This window comes from Nanorana parkeri, unplaced genomic scaffold, assembly GCF_000935625.1.
Source record: "Nanorana parkeri isolate BGI_ZX_2015 unplaced genomic scaffold, ASM93562v1 scaffold87, whole genome shotgun sequence".
Classification (NCBI taxonomy): Eukaryota; Metazoa; Chordata; class Amphibia; order Anura; family Dicroglossidae; genus Nanorana; species Nanorana parkeri.
In genome coordinates, this window is record NW_017306355.1 from 1,472,707 (window position 1) to 1,486,579 (window position 13,873).

Consider the following 13,873-nt stretch of genomic DNA (forward strand, 5'->3'; position numbering starts at 1 on the left):
TTTCATGTAATTAGACAAGTGGATTATAATGGGGAATATTACACTGTAATGTTCCCTATTATAATCTATTTCTCTGATTAAATGATTACAGGTAGGCATGTGATCTATCAAAGTTTGAGACTACGTTAGAATGTGTGATCAGCGACGGGGTCACACATTTTCTTCCGCTGTTCCAGGGCAGATCGGCATTGCATGTGCAGGAGAACCGAATTGCCCTGAAACAGCTGATCGGTCCTGAAATGTCACTTTTATCCGACTTTGTGAGTGCGGTGGAATGTGAGATCGCAGTCAGAGAAGTGACATTTCAGGACCGATCAGCTGTTTCAGGGCAATTCGGTTCTCCTGCACATGCAATGCCGATCTGCCCTGGAACAGCTGGGAAAGCGCTGGAATGCTTCACCTATTGGCGGTCACACATTCCACCGCCGGAAAAAGGGCGGGATTACGTTAAAACGTGTGACCACGTAACCGGTCACATATTCTAACGTAGTCACAACCTTTGATAGAACACCGCCATCAGGGGCGTATGGCCGGTACCCATGTGAGGGGTCTGGGGGGCCTCTTACATGGGTATCAACTGTAGCGGTGTGACATCCCGACGACCAGACCAGACCAGCCCACCTGGGACCCTGCAGAGCCCACCATAGAGAGTCTCAGGTGGGCTCTGCAGGATCTATGGTGTGCTCTGCAGGGTCTCAGGTAAGTCCAGCACGCTACTGCAACGTTAGAGACCGCTGGGGGGTGGGCGGGGCCAGTGTGATCCGCTCCCGCACCCCCACTTCCTCATCTTGGGAGGGGGGCCCAAGATAAAATCTTGCACAAGGGCCCTTTGGTTATTAGGACCGCCACTGACCCTTACATATGTATTGAATGCTGAAGGAAAGTTTGAAGGAGACTGCATTGCCTTGAGGGAAGTTAAAGTAGGGGATATGGTCCGTTGAAAAGGTGACTATAATATCTCTCCTATTGCTGGGGACTGCCATGAAGATTTTTTTGGGCAACTGATTGTGTCATCTCTGGGCCAGAATCTCAGCCCAAGAGGTAGACGGTGACCCTGGAGGATGCCGGTACAAAAATGGCCTCATCCAGAGAGAAAAGAAGATAATGGCATTGCCAAGGGGTGTACTGTGATCTCTGTGAGAGGTAATATTTATCTGTAAGTGGTACACTTACACACTGTTTGGAGAGCATGTAAACATGCCACCTTTCCCATTTAGGACAAAGTAGCAGATTCATCTAATACCCTGACCCTTGGATAGTTATTTTTCCCTTACTTTCCCACCAACCATAGCCATTGGAAATACTGAGTACAAGGAGTACGAGTACAAGGAGTACGAGTATAAGGAGAGCATGTGACCGTCTCACCTTCCTCCCATAAGGCAGTGCTTGGGGGCTGAGTGGCCAATTCCCACTTGGGGGGGGGGTCCCTAGCTTATTGTAATCTCTGGTATCATTTATGTGGTTAATAATGTCACACTTCTACATACAACGCATTTACCTGGTGTCATTTAACCCCAAAGAAAAATCGGTTCTGGACCACAGAGACATGACTAGGGGACAGCACTGGAGAGGAGGTGAGTTTTGCAGTAAAAGATGATTTTTTTTATTAAATAATTTTAAAATTGCAAGGAGGCGGAGTTGAGCTTTACAGCATATAAGAAAACATTTAGAAAATCAGAACTAACACGCATTATTTTTCCAGATCCTGCTATTGAAAGACATCTGATTAGTTATCACTGGTTGCTGCATTCCACACCAAAGGCAGATTGTATAGATTGCACACAATCATTTTTGTGTCCTTTCAGAAGTCTGGTTATCCATGCAGCTACCTGAAGTGACAACTAAAGTGGAGTCTGCTAAGCTTACATAACCTTTTACCATTATTGTTGTAAAACCTACTGCAGATAAAGTTATTACTATGTTTATTATTACAGTGCAGTTGCAGGACAAATTCAAAATCAACATAGTGTGCCTTCTGAAAGCCCCCTAACTGACACAGCTGTCCAAACTAGCCTGAGGAGAAGCTTGCCTGTGACTACAATCCCTTACTACCCCACATGCTTATCAGATCTCAACTGGCCCTGTAACATAATTTCAATGCATCTTCAGAAAATCAACGTCAAAAAAGGTCTTACTGCTGGTGGCATGGTGATACCTTGCTTAGACTGGCCAAAGATTTATGAATGTAGATAGATGAGCATTTATAAATTAACAGCACTAAAGAACCAGGAACTGCTCAGGTGAACATTTCTGTTCAGGTCAGTGGGGAGGAAGGAAAATGAGATGCTAGCAGATGCCAACAGCACCAGTTAGCTCTGGGGATTGGTTCCCCCATCAGTGGCCAGCCTGCTTGGTTAGAAGCCTCCCACACACCTGACATCATTCCCCAGACTGGCAGAAAAAAAAATAAATATGTCACACACACCAAAAAGGTAGTTTTTTTTTTAAGGTACTAGACCACACAATTTGTTAAATCCAATATTTTATTATTTTTACAAAATATAAAAAGCATTAAAAGATTGCAGAAACATCTGCATCGGAAAGTACGTGATTCACAGCATTTGTTTTTATGATCTACAGTACTTGGCATAATTAGTAACCTTCCGGATCTCCCCCATAATTCAGGAGAAAAATGTAATTATCACAGATGAACTAGATTATAATGAACAGTATCAACACTTAAAGATTATGGTTCCTCCAATGCGGATGACCCAGATCTTCGAAGCGTTTTGCTACGTGCTTTTTCAACAAGGGAAGGAGGTACTCTGATTTTTAGATGCACAAACCAGAAGAGCCGTGCACTTGGACAAAACCAGGGCACACGCAACACCCCCGAGGCCCAAAGGGGACAAGTGGATGGTAGAACCGTCCCAGCTGGTAAAAGATTGAAGACAGACCCAACAAGGTTTTGCCGTGCGGGATATCGCAGGGTCAGCTTCAAACTATCTGGAGACTGGGTTTTGTGTCCACAATCTCACTCCATATCACCTTGCAGTAACATCACCACCTTCACAACATCGCCCGCCATGGCAGACCGACACAAATCCAGACGGCAGAGCAGAACTTGTTGTTCCCGGCAGCGGGGAGTTCTCGGGCAGTTTATCATGCAGCATCTGTCCAGGGGTGTAGTGTCTAAAAACACTGGAGTCAGAGCTGCTCCCATATGACCCCACATCAATGTAGCGGAAGCAGTCATTAGAATCTCAAACCACCAGTAACACAAAACAAAAATATTTTTTATAAAATAGCTAGGCTATTGGCTTGATGATGCGATTGTGTTTGTCATCTATTGCTCCAACACAATTTGGAAAGTTGCCAAAAAAGTTGGGCAATCTTTACCCACTCTTCATTGGTGGGTTTGGCCAGCACCACATTATTCAGTAGATCCCAAATGACAGAGCATGTGCTTCGAATGATGTAGCAAGCAGTCGATTTTCCAATGACTGTGCAGTTGTTAGGTGCCTATTTAAAAAAAAAATAATTAAAATCTTTTTTCTTGTCCTGTATTTTGCAGTTCGAGCCATGAAGATAAAGTGCAAGAGTGTGATGGACTTCTTCACAAAAAAATAGTTGGCTCCCACGAGACTACAGTGGCTCTGCTGCTTGTGCACCACCCACCTATGAGTGCGCCAAAGACATTGAATTTCTCATTCCTGTGTTGGAAATGCGTAGGTGTATGACCCTCTGAGAGGATTTTCAAATCAAATAGGCCCATCAACTGTTGTGAATGCTGCTAACCTATAAGCTTAGGTGTCAAGAAACAGTGGTTCCGTTTCTTTGCCAAAAAATCTCAGGCAATATTATCACACAAACTACATAACAAAAAAGAGATCACGTGTCCCCTAATTCATACCAAATTGATGCATATAGAACGATATCCAAACTGGCATGAAAAGATAGTGATGCAATAAGGCATTGGCAGGGTAGGATTGGAGTGAGCTATGCCTAAAGAAATGTCTTTGCATCCACATGAAATTTCTGTTTCTCACCATTTTGCAGCTCAGTTATCTAAAATAAAGTGTGAATGACACATAATTTAATATCTTTTTTTGGTTCATTACAGCACAGATATTAGCTGGGAGGCTGCTCCAGCGCAGCAAGAGGAGCTGGAGGAGGAGGTTGACCCCCCCCCAACATATGGAGGCCTGCCCGTCGACCTCTATTGCACCACCACCAGCCTCTGCAGAGGAGAGAACTGCAACCCCACCACCACCTCCACCACCACCACCACCAACTGCAGAAGCTGGTCCAGGTCCTGTCTGCCAGAGGACTGTGAGGGGGGAAAGAAGAGGTGGCCAGACCTGCAACCCAGACTGACTGCTGTGTCCTGGAAAAAATGGTCCAGTCCAGAGAAAAGCAGATCCCCGGGGCCCATTTCCTCATGAGCCTCGGGAAAAGTCAGAAGACAAGCATCTGGAGTTGATGGAAAAGATCATAAGACTCGATTCCTCGTACGTTTCCAAGGATGGACACCAATCCCACCCTACACCCACTGTCACCAGCTCTGTCCAAGCTCCCGTTCAATTTTCAAACACCCTTCCTTTTCCACCATTAACCATTCCCATGCCCACATACCCTCCCCAACCCCACCAACTATGCGCATTTGATCCCACTCCAACCACTGCCCCCCGCTGGATCTCCATATGCACACCCCTCACACAGTCACATACCCCTTCCCCAATAACTGTTTAAACTGGGTCTTCCACCCAGAGAATGTACTACGAGATGCTGCCTCGTGATTCCAGTTTTACACCCCCTAAATATGAAGATTTATGATATTGTGTAGTGCTGATTCTGGCACCTTTATCATCCTCTTCCACAAAGTGTGGCTGGTCTACACTTTTTGGGTAGGCTCAGGGGGAATGGAGCAGACAGCATGTGGAGCAGTTGCCCATGACAAACAATCAGCTTTTCCCTTTCACTCAATTTTCCAGAATTTCCAAGAAAGAAAAAAAAAGATTTGTTGCTATTGACAACTTCTCCAAAATCTATCTGCTCCAGTTTAGGTAAACTGCCATGATTGTCAGCTTGCACGTGCCTCACTCAACATGGAATCATTGATGCATGTACAGGCTGACGAATGCCTAAAAAATAGGGGAACATGTGAACTCACATTTTCAGGAACATGTGGGTAGACTGGAAAAATGTCTGCTCATGTCCATGGAGATTGTTATACATAGCCCAGAACTGGCCACGTTGTTGGCGGTTTGCAGTCACTGGATTGACCCAGAATCTTTGCCTCTACTTTCTTATCTCCTCCTTTCTCCTGTAGAACTAGCACAGATGTAACTACAGCTGCTACCACTGGCAAATTTGATGGACACATCAACACAATACGAAATACTCTCCTCTCTGATGATGACACCCCCAACAAGCAGTTAACAGGAACAGGAATTATGCCACAGATGGAACAGCTTTTCATTGGACATCTCAGCAACAAGCTTTCTCAACAGCATCAAAACGTGCATAAATGCGCTTCCTTTTTAAAGACAAGGTGCAAAAACTTGCGTAAGAACCTGCATAAAAACACAGTGAAACGCTGACGCCTAGGTGTGAACGGGGCCTTACAGTCCTCCCAGCTTCAGAAACAAACATAATTGTTAATATCATATATTCAGATATGTAAACAGCTCTGCCATGTTATTTTTTTTAGACAACAACTTAAAGTTACATGAGCCACTTGGCTTCAATCGCCTACAACTGATATGTCTTGCTGGGCTATAACAATGGGAGGAAAGAGAAGTGCCTGAAATGTTGTAGCAAACAATCAAGTTATTTTTCTGGGTTAGACAGCATCTAATTCAGTTGTGTATAGCATGCTCCTGTGGAGAGGAATAGTTTAGGCACCTTTTCAATACACTGTTGTGTCCCGCACATAGGGAATCGTGCGCTGGTGTCACCAAGCCATTCGCACCAAAGGTTTGCTAGTTATCCTGATGGCAGCTGCAAATGTTCCCTAGGCACATTGACTACCTATATTCATTGCTAAATCACTGTAGTCACCATCTCATGTACAAGGAGTCTGTTCTCTGATGTCATGGCCACCTACGTTCCTGTGAAATTACCAGGGCTAGTGACACTGTTATTCTCACCCTGAACAGTCAAGTCTCTGGTCATTAAAAAAATCAAGAACTCCACCCACCCAACTTATTACTTAGCTCAACATGAGAATGGAGACAGTTGGCAAATGGTGCCATTCATGTTTATGAGGCGAGGCCAGTACTGAAGATTTTGGCCCAAAAGAGGTAAAGAGTGGAGGAAGCCGCATTTGCTATTCTGAGACAAGTAAGCATCTGAGTGGGGTGTTTCTAAGTAAGGGGGCAAAGGAGAATGGAATGAACACTCTCATAGTTCTTGGTCATCAGAACCAACCTCAGAAGTGTTGGGTGAATTTGCTGGGGTTTGAAAATCAGGCAAGCTTGGCAAACTTGTCATAAAATTCACAAATGCAAACCCCATAGAAGTTACTTGAGGGCGAATCTTGAAATCAATTCTTTACATTGTCGCAAACTCGCCACAAATGACATTTGAATATAGATACCTGTGTTTGAATATTTTCGGAATACTTGGTCAATGACATGCACCAGGAACCTGGCTGGTGTCATTTAACACATATTCTGAATCAAATGCTGATGACCTTTTTCATCTGGACAAGAGGAACAGGGAGACACCGTCTGGGACCTCCTTCACTGATGCGTCCACCCACAAGGCTGGGTTTTAATTGTAAATCTCTACTGGGGACTCCCCATACAGGGTCTCTCTGTTCCTGTTGACCGGATGAATAGTTATCAACATTTGAATGCTTTTTGGAATGCAGTCAGTATTTTGGTTTGGAATTGTGGAGCATAAGACAAGCCCCTGCTGGCATATTGCATCCCCATGTAGGTGATCCAATTCAGGACTTGGGAATAGCATTCCCCATACATGTGCAATAAAAAGGAGCATACTTAAAGCATCAAATTTGACATTCACCAAGCATTCTTGGCAGGTAAATCTGGTGAATGTGGTTTAAATGACAGTGATTGATTCACACCAGTGAAAGTTTATTAAAAAGTCACTGCTTTATAAAACATGCCCCTAATTGTATTCCAACCCAAGAAAGGAAAATTACTTTATCCCCTCACGGCCAATTACCAAATGGGCAAAAAATCCAAACCTGAAGAAGATCAGGTGGAGATGTCAGCACCAGCGAGAAAGCTGAGGCCACATGACTGGAGGAGAGGCGAGTATTTGCAGACTTTATTTCCTCTGCAAATACTTAGAGACAGTAACTATGCTAAGCTGCTGACAGCTACTTCTAGTGGCTAATTTTCAAATCTCTATATTTACAGCTGAACTCCGGGCACAAAAACTTTTATTTAAATATACAGATATAAATTCACCCTGTGAGCACCAAATGCCTTTGCAACACCTAGATATTATCCGCATAGTTGGTGCTATTCTGCATTGCTCTATAATGATTACACAGCAATGCAGAATAGCACCAGCTATGCAGGACTAAAAGTCCCAGCAATACATCATAATAAAAATCAGGGGGATGCTGAATACCACCAGCATCCCCCTTCCCCCGCACCCCCCTTCCAGACTTACCTGACTCTCATGCAGGGCCCTCCTCTGTGTCTCGGCGGTCAGGTGGCGGGGCTAAGAGGATAGGGTCCTCGCACAGAAGAATGTGCTGCCTGGCGGTGCCTGCAGTACATTCTGCTGGACTAGTGACAGCCTCTCCAGCCCCGCCGCACAGCCGCCTGTACATGCTGCGCGTGGCAGAGCGGCGGGGACACTCAATGAATGGGAAGCACTCAGTACAGAGGCTTCCCATTCATTCACAAACTGCTGATAGTGAGATATTTACTATCAAGCAGATTCTTAATGGGCAAAAGCCTCTGTACTGAGCGCTTCTCCCCATTGAGAAATTCATGAATGAACAGGAGGTGATGTAAATCACAGCCTGTTCATTCATAACTGGGGACACATAGTACTATATGTCCCCAGTTATTTACAAACACTGGAGTGATCAGACGATCACTCCAGTGTTTGTGCTGTACACGGAGGACCGGTAAATATCAATGATACTCACCGATCCTCCACCCGGCCACACACAAAGCCGCTGTCATCCTCAAACTGACAGGAGGACGACGGCTCCACTCTCCTCCCCGCCTGCCTCGATCACGATGATCGAGCGGCAGGCGGGGAGGAGAGCGGAACCGCTGTCCTCCTGACAGTTTCAGGACGGCAGCGGCTCCCCCCTCGGATACGCCACTGACCTGCACACCCGACCCGCTGGACTGACCGGAAGTGACGTCACGTCACCAACGTGACGTCACTTTCGCCCTCAGTCGAGCAGCGCCGCTGATGGGGCACCAGCTTGTCTTGAAGCCGCTGGAGCGGCAATGCTGGGGCCCTGCGCTGCTAGGGCCAATCCTCCATCCCCGGCTGCTGCGGGGGCCCAGCCACCTCCTTGCACTTCACCGTCGGCCGATACTCATGTATGGGCCCCGAAGGCTGCACGTGCCCCTTACATGAGTATCGGCCGTACCCCCCTGACGGCGGCCCTGGTGCTGTATATGAGAACTGTGGAAGGGACCCAGCAGGCCCCACCCACTACATGCTGCCTGCAGAAAACTGCAGGAGGGGACGGATACAAGACCAGTCACCCTGCACAAGGAGAGAGAGCAGTAGGAACTGGTCTTTATTACAGGGAACTCCTGTACAAAGGAAACGTTTTACGCTGGATTACAGCACAGATCTGGAAGAAATACAGAAAATATACCAAGATTCACATAAGAATACACGTCTCTTGTATTTAGACAATATTTGCTTATTCTGGAGTTCAGATAATTTAAAAAGACAAGTTAGAACAAGCTTGTAACCATGTGAAAATTACTTTAAAATATGTAATTTCCTTTAGCTTATAGTATGAAGTGCATAAATAGGCCCACAATAAAAAAATAATCCTGCCACAATCAGCACTCCGCCTGTCACAGCTAAACTCCAGGCAAGTATAAAAGTAATGAATAAAGTCATCAATACATCTTTAAACACTTGCTGACCAAGTGTTTACCCCCCCCCTTCCTGCCCAGGCTATTTTTCAGTGTTCAGCGCTGTGGTACTTTGACTGACATTTATTCCGTCATGCAGCGATGTACTGAAATGAATTTTATACCATTTTTTTGGGGACAGATAGAGCTTTCCTTTGGTGGTATTTAATCACCCCTGCAGTTTTTATTTTTTACTATATTAAGGAAAGATTGCTGAAAATTTAGAAAATAAAACATTACATTATGTTAAAATAAATTTATTATTAACAAATTTTTTGTTAAAATATAAAAGATGGGGTCAAGTCGGGTAAATAGACACCAAACATGTCAAGCCTTAAAATTGCGCGCACCCGCGAAATCGCAAAAAAACTACCATATCCAAAATGGACTATAGGCGACGCTTTAAAACCTTTTACCAGTTTAGTCAGTTCATCAGTTTAGTGTTATCAGTGATTAATAGCCCTAGAATTATTGCGACATTTGCGCATGTATGCACACCGGATGCATGTTTGCACACATGTATGTATGTAAAAAAAATTGTGTTTTAAAAAAATTATTTTTCATGTGTGAATTTTGTTGTTGTTGACTTAATGTTATTGTTATCACATAGGTGGCTAAGAAACCCCCCTACGTGATAGCAAAAAGAAGTGACAATTCCTCTTTATGGAGACATCAGGGGTCTCCAAGACCCCTAATATCACCTAGGGATCCCCAAAGAAGCTGATGAAGCAGAATTTTGCTTCATTAGCTTCTCTCCAGAGTCTGAAGCTGGAGAGTGACACAAGAATGCGGAGGTGATGCAATACACATCACTTCCGCATTCTGACACCGAAGAGAGGACCGGAGAGAGTTTGTGTACCGATCTCCCTCTGATCCCATCACAGAGCCACCATGCTGGTCCTGGGCTCGCACCGTGCACAGCGAAGCTCAGGAACAGCAGGAGGGGGGGCACACATAACCTGTCTGTTTTTAAATTTGGGCAGTTTCCAGCGCGGTCACATCCAGGAAGGTTAAGTACCTAAATTGGTTGATCTGGTATCAGTCTCTTGCAGGCACTGTGCAGCCGAGCTCAGACCGGAAGAGGGAGAAGCAGCACAAGGGGCCAATCAGTTGTGCATACTGATAGGAGGAGAGAGAGATGAGCTCATCAGTGTGCTGCTCTTTCTTTCATTGTCCAGTCACAGGCTGGGTGTGGGAAGAAGACCTGTAAGTGCTACAGACATGTAGCAGAGAAAAATCAGGTCTTCTGCACTACCAGACATCATGGTGCGACAGAGCTGTGTAAATCTCAGAACCGGATGTGGGCAGACATACAAATACTTTGGCAGGTAAAAGGATATATATATCTATATATATATATAGAGAACACAGAGTCCTCAATCTAATTTTCTGTGTCCCCTTTTATCAATAAACAGGAATCCTCTATGAGTGTTCCTGTTCATTGATAACATGAGAACCTTGTTCATTTACTATAACTACAATTATGAATGAATGGAGGTGATGTAGATCACTCCCATTCATTCATAATTGAGGATATAGATAACAACCATATCCTCAATTATGTACAAACACTCAGCAATCACTGAGTGTGTGTACCTTGCTCTTCTCTCTGACACGCTGTCACAGGAGGCTGATCGAACGGTGTAGAGAGGAAAGCCCAGCCTCCTGTGACAGCGCGGGCTGTCTCCGCCCACACACCGCTCTACCGGACTGTGATAGGCGGCAGAGCCGTGTGGGAGGAGACGCCGGCCGCTCACAGCGCTCTCCACCGCTGCGCTCGGCCAGCTGTCACTTTCTCTTCTCCCCGTTGGGACACAGAGCAGCGCCCAGCAGGGAGGAAAGAAATCAAGTATCTCTCCTCCCCTTTATGTAAATATTTTATTATATAATTTCATGTGTCCTTAGTCTGCTTGTCATCAGCAAACTGTTTGCGGGCTTTCTTGTGCATCATATTTAGAAGAGGCTTTGATGCAGTGTGCGGCGTATGGTCTGAGCACTGACAGGCTGACCCCCCTCCCCCCCTTCAACCTCTGCAGCAATATCTGTCTCATGCCGCTCCGTCCCCATCTCCTCACGTGCATTCACTTTTGTTGCCAGCGGTTTGGACATTAATGGCTGTGTGTTGAGTTATTTTGAGGGGACAGCAAATGTACACTGATATACAAGCTGTACACTCACTACTTTACATTGTAGAAAAGTGTCATTTCTTCAGTGTCGTCACATGAAATTATATACAGACATTCCTCGGTTACTGACTTACCTGCTTTGCGACCACTCATACTTACGACGGACCGCCGAGCGACCTCCGACGTCGCGTGTCAGCGTCAGTGCAACGTGTTGCCGGCGGAAGTGACGTCCTCCGATCTTCACTGCGGGTCCCGATAAGTATTTTCATTGCCCGATGTACAGCACACTGTTCGGTACTGTACATCTGCAACGCTATGCAGTACAGTACTGTATAGAGTTCCTCACTTAGCAACCAATTCGTTTAACGACCTGGTCGTAGGAACTCGGACGTTAAGTGAGGAATACCTGTAATAAAATATTTACAAAAATGTGATGGGTGTACTCTCTTCTGTGAGTGAGTGAGTGTGTGTATATATATATATATATTATATATATTTACACACACACACACATATCTATATATCTATATATATATCTGTGTATTTAGCTGTCTGCCTGAAGTTCAGCTATGATCGATACAACTCCCAGCAGAGGGAGATCTAATGACCCCAATGTGATTTAGTGACATGGCACATAACCAAAGAACTGGAAATGGTTATCGGGGAGGGGCGATAGATATTGTGTAACAGATTTCTTATTCAGCACATAACATTATCTACCACATAACATGAATGTGTTCTGATAGGCACTGTACTGATTTATATAGACCTGTATGAGGTAATGCCTTTAGCATAAGAAAGACTCCATTTGTTGCCAACTATATCAGAGAGTCGCTAAAGAACAAAATGTAATAGATTGCAACTTACGAGTTACAACCTTAGATGTGGTGGTTGCATTAGTTTCCTATGTTCAGGCTAGGTACATTTTCACAAATTACATAAAGTGCCTGTTGATCGTGCCAGAAACGCAGCATCCATCTATCCTGAGAATAGAACTAAAATCACAATGCTATCTTGTGTAGACTACTAATTCCAACACCCCCATGTAATGGAGATGGAGAGGAAGATGTGTTTAGTCCAAATCAGGAGAGCAGCCTGCGTGACAGACATTTCTTCCTCCATAGATACAGTGGAGGAGTGAGCGTTCTCATCCCAGGACAGGAAGTGTGGTGTTCACAGGATCACTCGGTAACATTAAAGAAAAAGAAAACCTATGCAGCCACCTCATCTAAGAACTGCTAAGCTGCAATATAATTAGATGTGTCTAAGTCTCTGTTCGCATTTGTGTGTCTGCATTTTCATTATTTTCTCTGCATGTTTTTGTTGTGCGTTTTTCTTGCGTTGCGTGTTCTTGTTTTGGCTAATAAAGGTGAAATAAAGTATAGGTTGCTAGAGGGGTGGGAGCTTGACATGATATCCCATTCACAACCAACAAAATAAATCAAACGTCAGCAGTGGTAGCTCCCTGATTGCTTTCATGAAAGGTTTACTTTAATGCAAACTAGAAACAAAAATTTCATTTTGTGCCGAATGCAAGTTTAGACGAACTTTCGTGAATTCGGATGCATACGAATTTCTGAATTAAACAAATATTGAATGCAAACAAATCTGAATTTTGCAGTAATGAAAATCCAGATACATCTGAATATCCCAATGCCATTTGGACTATTGTTCGTGGTTAACATAAAAAAAAAAAAGAAAAACAAAACAGCGTGGGGTCCCTCTCCCAATTCATACCAGGCCTTTTAGGTCTGCTAGGTATTTTAAGGGGGACTCCACGCCCCCCCAAAAAAGAAAAACAAACCCAGGTGACACCAAAGTGACTGTCTGTCATTTTGGTATCACCCTCTCTGAAAAGTTGGGCACTCGGTCATGGACTGAGAGCCTGGCAGTTGGACGAGAGAGGAGGGGACCCGGCGGCATACCTTATCAAAGATGTATGATGTTGAGTCTGACGATGACATCACGTGCATACGCAATGGTGTCACCCGCTACCCACTCTGGGCGACACCCTGCTTAGGGACGCCCCTGGTGGGGTCCCCCCTAAAATTCCTTAACAGACCCTCGATCTGAGCAGGCCCGTCAGAGCAGGAAAGGGGTAACCCCCTCCCCTAGGTGAATGAGTAAACTCCTGTTACTCCTGCTCATTCAAAAGTAAATTTTTGACAATTCGTCTATAAAGAAAAATAAAAAATAATCCCACAATGTAAATCCAGCGTCAATCACATCGTCCAGCAATATAAATACTCTCGATCCTCGATGCCCGACACCCGTTGACCCAATGAAACAAAAAAATTCCCCCGCTCGCCGCCTCAACCAAATCTTTGTTTACATCGGGCAGTGGGCGAAAAATAAACAGCGTGCTATTGGCTATTTCAAATTGCAATAGCAAAATGGCTATTGCACCGGCCCGCTGCCTAATGTGAATCCGCAGAGGAGGACCTGATGGGGCCCCATGGTGTTTTTTTCATTAAATTATTTCAATAAAATTTGTTTTTTGTTTTTTTTCAAAAACCCATCCGAATGTCTGAAATGAAAAAAAAAAAATGAAAACTTTGGATTCCTTCTGAATACGAATAGCATGTAGATCCGATTTATTACGTAAACGATAAAAAAAAAATCAGAAAGTATCTGAAATGAAACAAAATTAATTTTTAGCGGGTTTACATGCCTTGAGGAATTAATCGTTAATTTCTGCAGCCATATATA